This window comes from Martes martes, assembly GCF_963455335.1.
Source record: "Martes martes genome assembly, chromosome: 1".
In the NCBI taxonomy this organism is placed as follows: Eukaryota; Metazoa; Chordata; class Mammalia; order Carnivora; family Mustelidae; genus Martes; species Martes martes.
The window spans coordinates 174,179,468-174,199,182 of NC_137888.1; the positions used below are offsets into that span (position 1 = coordinate 174,179,468).

Genomic DNA, 19,715 nt, shown 5'->3' on the forward strand with positions numbered 1-19,715 from the left:
TCCTGATAGCTTGCACTGTTAATTTGTTATATACCTTCGCTGAATCTCAACCTTGCTGTTTGCTTGCTTATTGACTACTCTCCATTTCTAGTTTCAGCTTTATCTAAGATACAGTGAGCCCTGATATAAATTAGAGACTCTTTATAAAGGATTCAACTTTTTTGCAGGAGGAAGATCTTCCTCAGTAACTAAGACACTTTACTGTTGATGTCCAACCTGTTATAACTTACAAATCCCTTCTGGTTAAAAGAGCAAGCATCACTACAGTGAGTTATTTCTTAATCCAGAAAAACAACAATTTCTGACAAAGGCCTGTGTCAAGAGCACAGAAGTGGCAGTGATGAGACTCTACGGCATACTTCCAGTAGCACAGTCAAGAAGGAGCTCAAGACTGCAAATCTTGACAATTTTCCCACTTTCCCCTACCTCTTTCCCCCTCACTTTCTGCTTTGAGATAATCACGACTTTCTGCCATTCTTCTCAACTATGTCAGTCACAAATAGAAGCCTAGCACTCCCACATTTTTCTTATCTCTTTTCCCGTAATCTCAATCCTGCTTTGCGCATCCCACTTTCTGACCACATCCTCCACCCATTCCTCACTTCTGGAACCTTAAGATCAATCATGAGCAAAATCTCCTGTATCTCCAATGCCTTTCAGAACATTTGCTTTTTTACTCCCTTCTTCAAAGTGAGTCTGGCTACCTATGCCCCCAGGGTCCTGCTTCCCACAAGCCTGATCAAGTAGTGTCTTCTTTTTTTCTTTCTATACTCTTCATTCTTGAGCCTAAAAGTAGAATGGATGTGCTTCTTGTTCTCACTGATTTTCCTTCTTTCCTCCCTAAACTCTCCAAATTTGAATAGAAACCGTGAATTTTCCATAAGGACCTCCAGCACCCACCCACACAACAGCATCTGTACTTGCTGTTCTTTCTGCCCACTTATTCACATGACTTGCTCCCTCATTTCCTTCAGGTCTTTGATCAAATGCCATCTTTCCAGGAAGGCCTTTCTAGGTTAAACTTGACAGTCCCTTTCCCTTTTTCCTGGGTTTACTTTCCTTATTAACATTTACTACCATCCAATATATTATAAAATAGATTTTACATATTTATTTACTCTGTCAACTGACTAGAATATACCCTTCGAAAGGGTAGAAATGTTTGATGTTTCAAGAAAATCCCCTGCATTCCCAGCACCTAGCATAGTGACTGGAGCATAGCAGGTACTCAATACAGATATTCAAATGTATGACTGAATGAAAAGCAGAGCGTTTATCTAGATGTCACTAGGGTCAAAGACTTGAACTTTAGGGAGTCATTTACTTCTTTTCCTTGAATTATGTCATTACTAGCTTAAATTCAGGTCTTTCCATGTTGTTGGGTTTCTATATCAGAGATCTATTTGTTTCTTTTTAATTTTAATGTCTAGATCCAAATCACCCTGTTAATACTACCTCTTTACTGCCTCAATTTATTTTTCCTAGCAAACCTCAAAGAAAAAAAAATAATTCCCACAATTTCCTTCCTTCTAAAGAAAGAAAGACCACAAGGCAAACCTCCCTCCTAATTTCCAGGTTTGTGACAGTCTAAGAACCTATACTCAAGACGTAACAGTGATAAGAATAGAACATATGTGTTTTATTTTTGCTCTTGAGAAACTGAGCAGAACTCATCAGGATGAATTGCTTCTAAGTGCAAATGAGTTTTGACAAAAATTAATTGTATTATTAACATTTTAAAATCTAATATTTATATTAAATTTGACTCTTCAATAAGGTTCTGCAGTCTGGTACATGTTAAACAAATCCCACATTTTAAAAAAGATATAATGAAAATAATTTGCATAAGATTGTTGTTAGAAAGATAGTTATATTTCAACATACTCAAAGCAAATGTAGAACCTGTTTTTAGATACATTTCCTTTTCTCTTTGCCCATTCTGTGAACAACCCTGGTAGTACAGGAGATTCGAACATTATTTCTTCTAACACAAATATTTTGGGTTAGATGAAGTATCCATTTATGTATTTCTATTGTTCAACACTGAATGGTTTGGGGACCTATTAGTGGAACAAAATAGTTTCATATGTTGGAGAGAAGATATCTGAGACATGATATTCAATGCTGGGAACCATAATTTAAGAGAAACACTGTCAAAATAGGATATGTCCTTTAGTATAGCATATGGTTAAATGAACAGCTTCTACTTTATTCAGATTGACCTGACTCAAGCTGTACTTCCAATTTTTGCTCTATTTGCAATTTGGGGTTTAGTGATATAAACCCTCTCAGTCTCAGAAAGCTTAAATTCATAAAATGTAGACAAAAAAGACAATCTAATTTATCTTGTTGTTGTAATAATTAAATGAGAAAATATATGTAAATGAGTAAATGTAAACACAACCTGGCACATTGCTTGGTAAATGTTACTCATTATTATTATTATTTTCTGGACAGGAAGTACATGTAAAACTACACTATGAAGTGATTAAAATAATTATATGCTTGAAGAATCAGGGGAAGCATGATAGTGGTCTTCACACATTCCAAAGGCTGTCTTGTAAGAGATGAATTATACTTATTCTGTGTGGTTCCACAGGGTACCATAAACAGTACTGCATAAAATTTAATTGGGAGAAATATGGAACCTAACATCTGGAACTGCCTTAAGTAGAAAAATGACTAGGTGTCCATGCCCAATCCCTGTCACCTGTGAATACACTACATTATATGGGTAGGAATTTAGGTTGTGTATACAATTAAGGTTGCTAATCAGTTGACCCTGCAATGGGGCAGATATCCTGGATTTTCCAGAGGGTCTGGATGTAATGGTCACATTCTCTAAGTGTGGAAGAGGGTGGCAGAAGGATCAGTGTGAGAATTATGTGATGTGACACAGACCCGACCACTAATGCTGAGCTGGAAGGGATCACAAGCCAAGCAATACAGGTGGCTTCCAAAGTTCAACCAACACTTTGCTATAAACCCACTGATACCCAACACAGAGTATCAGACTTCCAGAACTATAGGATAATATACCTGTGTTATTTTAAGCCATCAAGTTGGTGTTAATTTGTTAAAGCAGCTACAGGGAACTAATAAAAAGAGCATACTAAAAACATGAACTATACAAAATAGAAGATAATGATTCCCCTAAAACTGGATGTTCAGAGACTGGATATTATTTTGGGAAAGAAGTGCTCTAAAAAAGGATCCACACGTGGTATAGAGAGTTTGATTTTAGGAAGCTGAATTTTGTTTAACAGAAGTACTGTAAGAAAACCATAGTGATTTTTGATATATGGATTCAGCTGTTATGTTTTCTTGGTAAATCAAATGAAGCAATTACTGTTGATATGCAATGTGTCCTGGACATAAAAGTATTCACTCGGCATGTCTTGCAAACTGGTATCTGTCCTCAACCTTCTAAATGGGGTTAAATGCATCACTGTCAAGATGGAGAACTTATTTTTCAGTGACAGGTTAAAATGCCCCTGCCCTCTTATTTTCTTCTACTACCTTGAATTTTCAGTCTGTCTCTTATGCAACAATATAAATCATAAAAGTGCTTGTCTATTTGACTCTACCCCCATGTGTTTCCTGAATAAGTAATTAACCAAGTACAGTTTTATCTCACCTTTCTCCTTTACCAAGCCCTTTTCTCCAAGTGATAAATGTCATACTTATTTCTTCAAAGGGGAAGCAGATAAGTTGTGACTTGGTGTGGAAGTATCTAACCTGGTTAACAGCAACACTTTCTATATTCATTGTCATGAGACAGATACATCAAGTTAAAACTAAGTACATTTTGGGTGCCTGGGTGGCTCAGTTGGTTGAGTGACTGCCTTCGGCTCAGGTCATGATCCCACAGTCCTGGGATTGAGTCCTACATCGAGCTCCCAGTTCAAGGAGTCAGAGAGAGTCTGCTTCTTGCTTCTCCCTCTGATCTTCTCCTCTTTCATGCTCTCTTTCACTGTCTCTCTCTCAAATAAATAAAATCTTAAAAAAAAAAAAAAACTAAGTACATTTTGCTGATGAGCAGATTTTTGGTTCACTGAAGAAATGAAAAAAAATATACTATACTCAATATGGCAGAGGTTGTCAAAACTGGTATGTACATTTGCTAAAGAAAAAGATGAAAGATTGTGAAGTCTGCAAAAAAAAAAAAAAAAGTCAGCAATATCAATTCCTGTTTGTTGTTAGTTGAAAAGAGAGTAATGACATTTGAAAACCAACCAGTAGATTATAGAGAAACAGTCTAGCATTTTTATTTATTTTGTTGGATGACAGATAAAAGTATTAAATTAGCATCTTTAATTTTCATATATTATGTGTGCTTGTGGTCCAATCTGTCATGATTGGACCTTATCCTACTATTTACAACATAGTGGTGGCAGAGGAACAGGCTTCTGGTACCCAGTGAGGTGGTTCGCCTTTGGCTGAACACACTGGCTGCTCTGTGACAGTCTTTCATGTGGCTCTCCTTTCCCTGAATCTGGGCAGTTTGGCAGCATTCAGCCTAACCTCATAATCTGTCACCTCCCTATGTATTTTTAGTTAAATTATTGCATCTAGTGGCTTTGAGTGGCTAGAAAATCTATGATTAATACTGGATCCTAAAAAGGCAACACTGAAGAACTCTACAATGTCCTGCGAAAAACACCCCTACTTCTTCCTCCTCCTCCTTCAACTATTGTTACTACTGGCAGGTACTACCACTACTACTACTACTACTTCTACTAATACAACTACTGGTAGCTACCACTGATCAAGAATTTAAGAAGTACAAGCACTTTATGAAGTGCTTTAAATATCTCATTTAGGTTTTGCAAAAGATGATAGTTTCCCCATTTTACAGATGAGGAAGTGGAGATGCAGAGAATTTTGATAACTTGCATCCAACCATACACATACCTAGCTATATGGGCCAGCTGACTCCAAAGCATGGTAACTAAAAGTTGTATCTGTTTCTCTGTACCTTTAACTCTGTGTCCACTGTTAACACCTACTGTTTTCAATGAATATTTCTCCAGAACAAAATGAGGTATTTCTGAGAAAGGTTTAGAAGAGGGTAATATAATCAATAATATCATGATGGATTAATTCTATTCATTACTGAATGTACTCTCATACTTCCTCTTCCTACATTTTTCTCCTTTCTAAGGTGGAATGTATGCACATACACAAAGACTTCCGTAACTGAAAACCAAGAGAAGCTTCTGTTTTAGGCCAGATTTTAGACTCAAAGGTCTAGATCAATAGATATAGGATAATGATCCAGTTAAGAAAAAAAAAGCAATTCAAGACTCAAGAAAAGAGGAAAATATCACTGGAGGGTTTTATTTCCAGCTCTTTCTGTTCTTTTCTATCACATCACCACTAAACAATTTTCCCTAAAATGGAGAGAGTGTCAGCCAGTCCACACTCTCAACCTAGTCGTACCTCCCATCTTCCTTGTTCTACAAGGAATTCACTTGTAGAACATTCACTTGTAGAACATTCACTACCAAACCCACGTCTCAGGACCCTAATATAAGTGCAATCTCTGATAAATTGCTCCCAGTAACTTTCTTTTATACTTTTCAACATGATGTAGAACGGAGAGGTCTCTTCTCTTTAACTCCAGCATCTTTTATTTGATCACTTCCAAGTGGACCTTTTGTCTTTCTCAGATAGATAGAGCATATCAGTAGACCTCAGCTTCATAGAATTATTAAAACACTGACATTGGAATATGGTCGCATTAACAGCCCTCCAGTGGTTCACTAGGATAAACTGACTTCTGTGTTATCCCATTATTTATAGAGAGGCATTATTGAAAGCCTAAACCACTTGGCAAAGAGAATTATAATTTCAAGGAGAGCAGAGGTGACTGGGTTACTGACTAGATGAATGTTCCTACATACCTCTAAACATATTCTAAAGCATATTGTGCATAGACATTCACTTCTGTTTTCCCACATAATCTTGCTCCCTGCTTCAATGGTCCCAAGTCAAAGACATTTACACCACAAATTTGTCATTTTTATTCCAAAATTTGGCTACATCTCTCTTTTTGTATTTTGATCTTGTTCCCATTTCTTTTGCTCCCTTGTTAGCATATAGAACAGCTTATATTCTGCTTTGCAGAATTGAACACAAAGAGGATATGCTTGTCCATATGAGTGGCTAGAAAATCTATGATTAAAAGTATATTACTCATTACCATGGAAAATCAAAGTGAGAACAATGCTTACTGACCACTTTTGAAAACAATTTCTTGCTCATTGCTTTCTGTGATCTTTCTTAAAAACAAAGCTGTAAAATGCCACATTACATAGAGATGGCAAAACACAGTGCAATTTGTACTTATGCAAAAAGATCCCATTACTTATTTTTCTTTCAAATTAGTTGCTTAGAGTTTCTACCTGAAGGAGTGCTAACACTGGTAATTATTTTAGGATGTGTTAGTTGGTATTTTATAGATCAAAACCTCCATATTCTTGGGGTGACAGATAGCTATCAATGTTGTTCATTTTCCCAAAGATAATGGCTGGAACACGTAAGCCACAAAATCAATAACATGAATGATTATTTTCCAGTGAAATCAATAAATATAACTCCTAATAAATGTGTCCATCATGAAGAAAAAACAATGGATTTGAATGAATATTAGATTTATGCTGACATAGCAGAGTGACCTCTAGGAGCCCTTCAGCTTGTTTACTTGAAGACAGACTTGGTTCTAGATATATGGTGTCTCAAACTAATGCAACAAACTTAGGCACACAGAAACAAAATAGGTTCAAACATAAATAGGTCTCTAAGGGGTCCAAGGTTTGTCACAAAGTCTATGAAAAGCCTGGAACTCTTACTTCCTACCTATCCCAACAAAACATTGACATACTGACATTAGAGTGTATTATTCATCTTAAAGTGATGAGTGATATAAAATGTCACTGGGTTTAATCCTCTGATTCTTTGTTTTTCCTATTGTGATTTTGCCAAGTATTGTAAAATACTTCCAGAGATGGGAACTTAGTATCTTTCCAGGCACTCCAAAACAGAAAAAGACAGCAGAACTGGATTAAACAGTATAGGAGTTCAAAGGTAGAGTAGTTCCATAAGTGTCCCCAAGAGTTACTTCACAAAGAAATCATCACAGTTTAAAATAGAAGGGAATTATTTATGAGCTACAGTTTAAAATGGTATCTATAAAAATTGTTGACATTTATGATCATATTTTAGGGAACAAAGCATTAGTGTTCTAGGAGATTTTGCCATATATATCAGCTCCTCACTTGTTGATGGAGTAAAAATGAAGCCTAACAATGTAATTTAAAAATCCAAACCAGGGCTCATCATTGCAAAGCATCTGCTTGGTTAAGTAAGGTGAATGAAAGAGACATTATGTTTATGAATGAGCAAAATGGCATTAGACCTTTCAGATTGGGATCAAGAGGGCAAGAAAAAAACAAGGTAAAAAATGTTCTTTTAAGTGTACTGTCATGATCTAGGTTGAACTATCAACATTTTAGCCCTGATGTCGTTGGCATCAAAAGCTACCTGACGCATAATGAGGACAGTTGGACTGACCTACTGAGGAGGAAATGCAATATAAACCAGAGGTAAATCAGAACTTCAGCTCAACTTGGAGAGTAGCCTACTTCTCAAACTACCCCTACCATTCCCCAAGAAGCGCTCCGAGAACACTGATGATAGGGGTTAGATTTAGGAATCTTACCAGCCTGAGAATGAGTGCTTCTTAGGCCAGGTCACCAGAATTATATCTGTATGAATCCAAAGATAGCCAATCCACCTTTATAGAAATAAATTTCAGTTTAATATAAGTACTATCTTTCTAATTAATGAAGCCATCAAAAGAATGAGTGGGCTACTCTACGATATGAATGTGTGGTTTCTGGATATGTTAAAAAAAATTGCATGACCACTGTTACTGAAGACTTAGCATGATTTTTAGGTGATCTCTGATGGGCCTTTCCATCTCTGTAACTCTAGTCACTCATTCATTCATTCATTTTTTTTTTAAGATTTTTAAAATTTATTTATTTGATAGAGATCACAGAGAGAGAGATAAGGAAGCAGGCTCCCTGCTGAGCAGAGAGCCCGATGTGGGGCTCGATCCCAGGACTCTGGGATCATGACCTGAGCCGAAGGCAGAGGCTTAACCCACTGAGCCACCCAGACGCCCCTCATTCATTCATTCTTGTAACAAAACTTGATTCCCTGATGTTGCCCCCAAATGACCTCCTTTCTGTTTTTCTTGTATCATTAATGCAAAGTAAGTAGATATTGTGAAAATCTGAAAGAATTAAGGAAGTGAAACGTAAGTAAGCATCCATTTCATTTTTCAATGTACAGAATCTTAGAACAACCAATCTTTTCAACTGATTAGCAAAAAAATAATTTTTTTTACTAATTCTTGGGTTTCATATAGATAATACATTATGCTGATTAGCAATGTTTCACAGAATTTATTCATAGGTTTGTCACAGCTTGTTCCCTCACTTCATACAAGGCCCTTTTCAAATGTCATCATATTGGAAAAGCTTTCTTTTGCTTCCCTATGAAAAATGGCATTCTCACTCAATCACTCTCTCTACTCTAATCCTGCTTTATTTTTATTGACAAAATATATCACCTCATGATACTGTTGTTTATTTTCTGTCTCTATCCACTAGATTGTAAATTCCCTGAGAATAAGGATCCAGACTGTTTTGTTCACTCTTATCTTCCTATTGCTATGACAATATCTGGCACATAGTTGATGCTCAAAAACATATGTTAAATGATTGAGCAAATAAATGGATGAATGAAAAAGTGAAAGTAACTGCCTGAATTAATAAATTACTTTGCATGAGTGAGTTTTGATTGCAAACAGGTACTACTTAAATATCATAAAGTAGTCAATATAAAATGAAGCTATTTTTAGTTTACATTTGAATGCTAATTTACACTAACAGAAGTAAACCAAAAATGACTAAGGGAATAAAAATATGTATTTTTAAGAATTTTAAGCTCCCATCATTAGAATCTCATCTTCTTCATGTCTTAGAAGTTTAAATGAGACTAACTTGGAAGACAAACTTTAAAAAACTGTCTAAATTTCCAGGCATTCCAGAAAGTTCCAGCTCAAGTCACATAAGACCCAGATTAAATTTAATGAGAGAGAGAGAGAGAGAGAGACAATTTTGTAAGTAATTTCTACAATGGTTAATTCTCAAAGGCATTCCATTTCTCCATATGAATTCATGCTACATGACCGCTGGAGAGGATAGAGATGCTGAGGAAAAGACATTGTTCTGATGCATTGCTATGCACTGGGGATTTTGTAATATATCAAAATGTGTGTGCCCATTGACATTTTTAAATAACTGTGATCTATATTATATTTTCCTGACTCCTGGCCCATCATGGTTTATAGTTCCATATGAGTATTTTATGTTGAATACTAATTTTCAAAAATAAATATTGTTTTCTATATAGATGACAAATTTTTTTTTAATTTTTTATTTATTTTCAGCGTAACAGTATTGTTTTTTCACCACACCCAGTGCTCCATGCAATCTGTGCCCTCCCTAACACCCACCACCTGGTTCCCCCAACCTCCCACCCCCCGCCCCTTCAAAACCCTCAGGTTGTTTTTCAGAGTCCATAGTCTCTCATGGTTCACCTCCCCTTCCAATTTCCCTCAACTCCCTTCTCCCACTTATTTGTGGAGCATAACAAATAATATAGAGGACAAGGGTAGATGGAGTGGAGAAGGGAGTAGATGACAAATATTTTTGCTAGTTATGATCTATCCAGTTATTTATTTTAGGTACTGCATTATGAAAACCAAATGTGGCCAGTGGAGTTTTCTGATTATTGTCTTTATCAATTCAACAATGCAGCTTACTTAGAAAGTAGCTAATATGAATTATTGTGAATATAGAAAAATAAATTTGCCTATGCACCTCAGCAAATTGCATGCATACAGGAATGGATTCCCAAACAATTTTAGAAGTGATTTTGTGATTATATGCTAGAAAACTAAATATACATCTGTAAGTCCCAAAACATTTCATTTTCTGAAGTGGCAAAATAGCCCAACCTTTGGCACTGTACAAGAAAAATATTATTTATCTAATGAAATTCAAGTTTGAAAAATAACATTTGCAAGTAGAAATAATATTTAGGTAGTTCTTGTTTTCTTACTATGAACGAAGGGCAGCATGGTATAGTAGAAATAGCACTGGGTGACAGGAGTTTTGGATTGAAAGAATATTTCGGCTGGGGTGCCTGGGTGGCTCAGTGGGTTAAGCCTCTGCCTTTGGTTCAGGTCATGATCCCAGGGTGCTGGGATCGAGCCCCGCATCGGGCTCTCTGCTCAGCAGGGAGCCTGCTTCCCCCTCTCTCTCTGGCTGCCTCTCTGCCTACTTGTGATCTCTGTCAAATAAATAAATAAAATCTTAAAAGAAAAAAGAAAGAAAGAATATTTCAGCCAGTATTTATCTGTATAACCCTGAGCCAACTGTTAATGGAACTATACATGGTTTTACTTAGGTCTGAAATGCTACATAAATATCAATTCTTAGTATCAATTATTGTGCTTAGAAAAATATAATGTAGAATTTTTGTCCCTGAAGCCTCTAAGTACTCACTATAACGATGCAAGAAATTAGAAGAGTCAACTTTACCAAAATTGCAGGAAGTTGAGCCAATACATGAAGTTAATGTTAGAGCTTCAAGGATCCTGGAGATCATCATATCTGATCTCTTTATTTTAGATACTAGGAAACTGCTCTGAAGAGGTGAAGTGGCAGAAATTCATACAGCTAAGCAGTAAGACATCACTAACAGATAAAAAACCTAGACTACTTCAACAACATATTTCTCAATCCTTTTTTTTACCTTCCCCCTCCTTGTTCCCTCAATCTTTCTCTTTTTTTTAAACATTTCTATTCTCTTGCTGATCATTAGATGACTTTTTGTTTCTCTGCTTTTACTAAGTAAACACACATGCACAGTGGTAAATTTAGAAATCCAGAGTATCAACAGAAAGTTCTCCATAACATTATCATGCAGAAAGATCTGATCATTTTCTATAAGGTGCCTCTTTCATTATGGATAATTAGGACTGTCCTTTTTCAGTCATAAAATTGACATTTCAAAATGCAAAAGCAAAAATGCAAAGAAATGTTATCATGGCAAAAATATTCAAGCCTTGCTTTTCTGACTATAGGAAAACTTTCAACAGTATAGCACTGTGAGACTCCTTAGATAAAGACCAAGCCTGCCTTTCCATTGCTATTCCATTCATTGAAAACTGGACGGTAGCATTACTATAGCATTTATTTTTGGGTTTGTCCAATTCATATCAGTTGGCTTCAGCAACTAGACACAAGGAAGAACTAAAAGCTGTCTACTTATTTTAGTTTCCCTAAAACTGCTAAATGAAATATGCTAGTGTCCATGAACTTGGAAAAGGTTGAAGTAGAATATGTGAGGAATCTTATTGGTCACTGAATCAACAAAAGTGTTTTACTTTCTTCTTTCTTTTTAAATTCCTTTTGGGGTGGGGAGAGATCATATTAGGGAAAGAGATGTTCTTCACTTGTTTAGTACCACATGGATACCAGCTGTATGGTATTGTTCAAATATCCTATCCAATTCCAAGTAAACTCTTGTGTCAAATGCAAACATGAAGAAATCTGAATATTAATAAGGATCTATTTCTTCCATAAATAACAATAGATAGGAAATGAGCAATTGGATAGGGCTGTGTGCATTCAGATAAGCTCCTCATTAAAACCAAATTTACCAATGGTAGTGTTGTCAGTTAAGATACCATGACACATACACAATGAAATGATATATAATTTAAACTGTTCTCACTTTACAAAATAGACAATTGAACAACTGTAATTGATTCATGTATTGCAATTTTCATTCCATTAGTTAGAATATATATCCAAAATTGGGACTGTCAATCAGAGAAAATGAAGCCATGTTTTGTATTTCATATTAATTGGAGGAGGAAAAATCATTCTTTGCATTTAGATTCAATGGGGTTATACACATTTTAGGTAATACAACAGTAAATATACATGTTCCTTCTAGTCATATAATTAGTTTCAGCACCTTGGTAAATATATGAAAATAGGTTAATATATAGCCCTGTGAAATAATCATCTGGTTTTCACTTCACTTGAATTCACTTCATTGATTGTATTTTTTTCAATACTATCATTTTTTTGACTCCTGTATTTACTTTTGTATTTTCAAGAACTCTCTTTTTATTCAGAGTCTATAAAACTATTCTGAATTACTAACCCAAAAAGGTCATCTCATATCTCTGGGGATCAATGGACTGAAGGGTTTTGATAATGAAATCTGGGACAAAACACACATACACAGATGTAAATATTTATGTTACTGAATTCAAAGATAGGAGTTCTCCATATTAACCTTCTCCAAAAAATACTCCTTTCTGGGTATTTTTAATTCTTGAACTTGCTTATGACATTTTACATATTTTCTGTGTATTTAATTTCAGATTATTCCAATAGTCAGTTTTGAGCATCACTTCACATATACCCTAAATATGCCAGGTGGTAAGTAATATACTTACATTTCAAATATCAATGTGCATAGGTCCAGATAGTTTAAAAAAAACAATGAAAAAGCACAAGTTTGGGGGAGGTATCAAGGTTAACTGATCATATGATGAGTCTTAATTATGATAAAATACATCTCATTTCCGAACCTTCATATTTTTGATTTCTCTGTTATTTTTTAACTAAAATAAAAACAATGTGGAATTTCTCCACATTATTATCTATGAATCTGAGAAGTATACTTGACTTACTCAAGGTCCAGTTTTTATTAGCTGAACCATATTTAATTGCTCAAATCTGGCCATTTTTGACCCATAAAAATGGTAATTTTATATAGTTTAACCAATTAACATCATAAAACAAGATAGAGGGCCACAGGGTGGGTGAGACATGTAATAATAATTGAAGAGCACATAGATTGAGAGCCCTGTATGTAAACTGAAGTTCCAAAGTTAACATATACTTGTTATGCCCACTAACTCTCTGAGCTTTAGAATTCTCAACAGAAAAATGAGAAGATCCATTTTCTTTATGGTTCTTCACAATCAGGCATGATAAAAAAAAATTCAAAGCATTGTGAACTTAATGACTTCAATCTTACATTGTTAATCACACTGTGGACACAAGACTTTAATACACCTGATTGTTTTGCATTTCACTCCATATTAGTAGTACCTGCAGTCCTTCCTCCTGTAGCTGTGGTTATTTTTTGTCCCATAGAATCTTAGAGATGAAGAGGTCACTCTGTTTTTCAGAATTAAAGGAGGAAGAGAAACTATTATCATTATGCCTAGCACAATGGAAGACATAGTAGAAATGCAGTATGCTAACTCACCTCAGCATAATAAAATTCACTCAGATTTTCTCAGCTACATAATCTCCTATGGCCTTCCCAATCTCTTGACCTGTCCAATTACAACTCAAGCCACTGGTCAAGAAAGGCAAAGGACAATCTTCCTATCCCTCTTCCCTAGTCCTTGACCCTGCTGAGAAATTATTTCTTCCAGCAAACCAATCATCTTTTCTCCTGTTCTCAGTTTACCCAGTCATTCTCTTGATTCATTCCTTAAATGTTTCTTGAATTTACAGTATGTGGGATGCAATCTGCTGAATACTGGGGATACAACGACAAGCTAAGGGACAAAGTCTTTGCCCTGAAACATAATGATCCAGACATGAATCAAATAATCATAAAAAGATTTAATTACAGTTTAGCTAAACTGAGACAATGGAAAAGTATACAGTATTGATACTATTGATGACAGGGGCCTCAAACTGGGTATGTGTTTGAGAGAAAGGTGGGGAGGTGGTAGAACCATCAGATTAGGGTAAGTATATGAAAAATTAGCCAAGTACGATTTACCCAAAAAAGTTACATCCATGTCCTAATTTCTAGTACTTATAAATATGACCTTACTTTGGTACAGGATCTTTATAGATGTCATTACATTAAAAATCTTCAGATGAGGGGCACCTGGGTGGCTCAGTTAGTTCAGCCTCCAATTCCTGATTTTGTCTCAGGTCATGATCTCAGGGTCATGGGACGGAGCCCCACGTTGGGTCCTGTGCTCTGCATGGAGTCTGCTTGTCCCTCTCCCTCTGCTCCTTTCCCCAAGTCCCTCTTTCTCTCTCTCTCTCAAATAAGTAAATAAAATGTTTTTTAAAAAAGTCTTGAGATGAGGAGATCATATGGATTACCTGGGTAGACCCTAAATCCAAGGACAAGTGTCCTCATAACAGAAATATAGAAGGAGATCTGAGACAGAAGAGGATAGGACACAGACCGAAGATGTAGAAACAAAGTCACCATAGAGGCAGAGATTGGAGTGACATTGAATGCCAGGCCATTGACAGGTAGCTGTAAGAGACAAAGAATAAATTCTCTCCAAGCGGTCACAGAGGAAACATGGTTCTGCCAATACTGGCAGCTTAACACTTCCAGTGTCCTGACTCATGAGGCAATATATTTCTACTGTTTTAAGCCACCAATTTTGTGATTGTTTGTTGTGGCAGCCCAGGAAATTAATACAACCTCCTCTCCTAATATCATAGTTTTAAATTCTTACATCCGTAAGGGATAATATTTCCTCCCAAGTCAGAACTTCTAATCACAGAATTCAAACTTATACTCAAAATAGTCATGAAAACTTCAGAAATGTGTGTGTGTGTGTGTATAATCTCGTGAAAGGTAGATGTATATAAATATTCTAAATATAGTATCTATATAGATAATACCCTTGAGGGAATGAGAGATAACTAGCCAACTGCTATGGGACTGAGGGACTGAGGGACTGCCTCCTCTGCAGGCACCAAGTCTGGAGGGAGCAGTAAGATACTTTTTGTGACAAGAACTACAGTGTGCATGAGGCTGCCTTGAATGTGATTTGTAGACGGTTGCTGTATCATGGGGAAAAAAAAAAAAAAAAACTAGGAAAAACCATGTCATTGTTTGTATAAGCCACAGACCTATGCAAAAATGATTGTAGAGTGATTAGCAGAATAAAACACAATACATGTCTTTGATGTTCTCTATAATCTAAGAACCTTGATTCTATGTCATTTAAGATTTAAGTTAGGAAACTATGCATAGCATCTGAAAAAACAGGAGTGAATATTTGGGGGCACAATGTAGATCAGTGGTTTGCAAACTATATTACATAAAGAAAAGCCTGGAGGTTTCATTTGTGCAGGAGAGGGGGAGGGTGGCAGAGGTTGGGTGAAGGACAGGAGTGAATGAGCAGAGCAGCCTACAGACTCTATCTCCTCCTGCTTTCTTCACAGCACTTCTACGGTTTTCTGTTTTACATATATTGGCTTCTGTCTTATATTTCTTTTGTGCCATAGGACTCCATCTTCATACTACATCTAAAGGAAAAAAAAAAAAAAAAACCTACCCTGGATATATTTGCTTGGCTCTAAGTGTTCATCTGCTAAAGCAAAAACTGAATGGCATGGAGCTGAGCCATCTTTCCAATTCTGAGTTTTAAATCATTGTGAAATGAGTAGAGTTCAAACCATATGTTTTCTTTTATGAAATAAGTAGTAGAGGGAAGCATTTTTTTCACTTGGTTAGTTTGTTTCTCTGCTTCCTGTCAAAATTGAGGAGAAAGATTGGTAGATATAGTACACTATAATTTCTGGTTAAAGATGTTCTTGACTTTGAGGCAATGTTGTTTAATTATCTTGCATCTTACAAAAAGGTTTCCATCAAATTTTGAAATCAGGGTGAAATTAACTTTTGACCACAAAAATGGAGGCTAGCCCTAGCAGAAACAAAGGCATGTTTTGTTTACTGTCATTGGTATGTCACTGTGGACATCCTGATAGCTCTCTTTCCCCCCAAATAAAAGCTCCATTCTTCCTCTTCTAAACAAATTCTCCCTCCTCCAGTATTTCAGGATAATAAGAGAGCCAAAATTAGATTCCCAAAGTGGACATTTAGTTTTTAACATCCTAATTGTTTGAAGGCACATCGGACAATGACCTAATTTTATGTGAGTCTGAAGAGACATTTCCTGCCCAGGCCATGCCTTATGAAATTTCCTACAGATGGCTATATTTCTTGATCAAATAAAAATTTTTGTGAGCTATATCATTCCTTTTGTTGCATATTAAGTAAAACATGCTAGTTCAAGGGAGATGCCCCCTCCACCTTCATTGCTTTCACACTACTATGGGTCTAGATTAAAAAAAAAAAAGAAAATCTACCCAGGTTTTTCTACATAATGTTATTTCAGTATTTCAATTGATAGTGCCATCAATACATCAGGCTGTGTGGCAGCTTCTGACCTAGACTATATCATCGTATTAATCAATCAACTTGTAAAGACATTCAAAGTAAATCCCCCCTTGACAGTCACGAAGTTAAGAGAGAAGGCCAGAGGAAGGAAGCAGCACTTCAAATAACACAAATCAAATGGGTTTAGAAAAAAAACACTTTTAGGGGCACCTGGGTGGCTCAGTGGGTTAAAGCTGCTGCCTTCAGCTCAGGTCATGATCCCAGGGTCCTGGGATCGAGCCCCGCATCGGGCTCTCTGCTCAGCAGGGAGCCTGCTTCCTCCCTTCTCTCTCTGCCTGCCTCTCTGCCTGCTTGTGATCTGTCTGTCAAATAAATAAATAAAATCTTTAAAAAAAAAAAAAGAAAAAAAACACTTTTAGAGGTCACTAGGAAAGGAATGTTACCTGACAGTTCTTTGATTTGGTCAATATTTTGAAAACTACATTTCCTCTTGGGCCAAATTTAGCACAATGTGCCTAGGCTATTGTACACTGAAAATATAGTACATTAGGTTGGAAAAGGAACCTCCATTGGCACTATTTTCTTATGAGATTGAAGCTCCAGAGTGCTGCCTAGTCACTTACTAATTTTGGATAATACTTGAGATTATAAATTACTTAGTAAGAAAACAGATGCATAAACTTGCCATTTGAAGATTTGAGGTTGTGAACAACAGCAACTTAAAAAGAAGAATATAAAGACTTATTTGCTTATCCCTGCTTCATCATGTTAAAGAACTTCAGTTGGGCTACTCTAAAGCAACTCCATTAGGGAAAACTTTAATTAGAAAGAGTAAGACACTGTCTAATGATCAGAGAACAAACACCTATCAGCATGGAGTTTACTGAGAAGCCTGTTTTTCTTACTTAGATGAACAGAGCAATCTTTTACCAACAAGGAAAAAGAAATGAAAGTTCATTTTGCTTGCAATTTTCAAATTTTCAAAGGAACACTGAGTAATCAAAGAAATAATGCTGACTGAAGCTTTGGAATGGTGCTCGGGGGGTATGCTCTTTAAACTTTTTTTTTTTTTTAACTTCAGATACTCTGAAATTCATTGGAAACCATAACCATCATCTCTGCAATATTTTTCCTATTATTTCAAAAAATTATCATCTCTTCACCCATCCTCCTCATCTACACACAAGTGGGCACTATAAAGTACTTAGTACATTAGACCAATAAGTTTCCTTAAAAAACCATAGTATAGTTTAATATAGTTCTTCTTATGCAGATTTAGCTCACACAGAGAACACTGACCTAGCATTTTTAATTTTTTCCCCATTAAATCTCATCTATTTATTCATTTAGTTGTGTATAACTCTCATTCACTATTTCTATTGCATTGTATTCCACTGAAATAACCCACTGGATTTATTTTTTTATCACCTTTGTGGGACATCTAAACTGCTTTCAATTCTCTGTTTGTATAAAACAGTGCTGAGAAGAGCATCCTGTATTTGCCACCATATGGTTCTATGCATGAGTTTTCCTTCGGGCTGTCAGGTTGTGGGGTGGGGAGTAAAACCAGCAGTGATATTAGATTAATGCACACTTAATTTCATTAAATCTGATGGATTGCTCTCCAGAAAGTCTGTGCCAGTTTACATCTCACCAGCAGAGCCCCAAATGGTTCCATTTTTCACCCATCACCAGAAGCCAAAATTCTCTTACTTTCTAATTTTTGTCAATATGATGATATAAAAATGTATCAATTATTTTAATAACCATTTTTTCTAATTACTAAAACCGTGGACTCTCTTCATACACACTTTCCCTTTTATTAAATTACATTTTTATTCCTTTTTCTTTATCAAGTTTAATGTCTCTTCTTGTTATTGTTGGTGATTTGAAAGCACAGTTGATGTATTCCACATAGTAATACCTTGTTTCATTTTAGATAGTGAAAATATATCCTTCCAGACTGTTAATTTTGTCCATGATGTCCTGTGTAGAAAAGAAATCCATAATTTTGATCTGACCTAATCCATAAATACTTCACTTCACCATTTATTATTTTGCCCATTCTTCAGGTTATCAGTCTTACTTATTTTTTGTGTGTGTGAGCAATCATCCAATTTATAAAAAGATACAACAAAATTAAGAATAATACAAAATATCTATTTCAAAACAACATCAAAAACTGAGTGTATCTGACCATCCTCAGATCATAACAGGGCAAATGGGTAAGTGGAATAATTCAAGCTATCCCATATTGCTCAATGAACCGGCAACAGAACAAGCTAGTAAGGGCAGAAGAACTCTTATCTTCTAAGAATTAGAACAGAGGGGCTCCAGAATCATCTGATACCTGCTCAATGTTGTACCTCTGGTTATAAATGTACATGATGAGAACTCCAAGGATCTTCCAGATCCTTCCTTCAAGGTCTTGGTGGCCATAATAACACTTGTGCTGAGTTACTCTCTGTACTAAGCAGTCATCTGCATATGTTCCTATGTGTGTTCATGATAATTGTTCAAATCTTGGATCCTTGACAATCCTTAGAGCCACACGATATTTTTGCTGTAATTTCTCAGCTTCAGCCTTTATGCAGTCAGTCCTACAAGGGATACCCTTGGCATACAAATGTCATCACTGACTGTACTAACTCAGGTTTGTTTAATGGAAAAGTTGATAAAATTGGTATCAACCTGGATGTGGTCAGGTGGGGGCTCAGCTCTGTGTTATACGGGATAAGGATGTTGAGGGACGTCTCTTTCCTTGAGTTTACTGAGATTTTTCTTTTTTTTTCTTTTTAGGTTTTAATCTATCCTTCTCTGTAAGCCTCTGATGTCAGAGACTAAGCATTTACTTTGTGGCCACATTCCTTCTTGCTTTCTTTTGATTCCCCCTGTTCATGCCACACTCCCGTTTCTCAGTCCTTCTTCATTAAAACAACTTTTTCATTTGGCTTCCAGGACTTGACTTCCTTTAGACTCATTTTAACCATGTCTCTGGCTAATCTTCAGACTCCTTCCTTTATGCTTCTTTTTTATTTCTACCGCTCAGCATTCCCCATAGCTCCATTCTCCGTCTTTTTATTTTTTTCCTAACTCTACTCATTGCATAGGAAGTTGCATTCATTCTCAATATCTGCGATTAATATACATGCCCATAAGTCTCAAATTCTGTTTCTAACCAAGACCCTTCCTCTAACTCCAGACTGGAACATCTAAGTCCTCAGTGCATCACAAATCAGACAGAGTTCTATTGGAGAAGCAGAACGAGGAGGACATACACTGCAGCAGTCAGTTGGCTTGTGGGATGGTGGGCCCTGATTAAGAAAGTGAGAAATCTGTAGGGCAGTCTGTCAGGAACGGCAGGCTGGAGCTCTCAG

At 36.1% G+C, this 19,715-nt stretch overlaps 1 pseudogene across 1 annotated transcript; it reads right to left on the bottom strand.

Annotated features, from left to right (window-relative positions):
- Positions 1-18,655: 18,655 nt before the first annotated feature.
- Positions 18,656-19,186, bottom strand: LOC308356759 (rRNA-processing protein FCF1 homolog; annotated as a pseudogene). The gene has a single exon. The product of its transcript is annotated as an rRNA-processing protein FCF1 homolog (transcript).
- Positions 19,187-19,715: the final 529 nt, after the last annotated feature.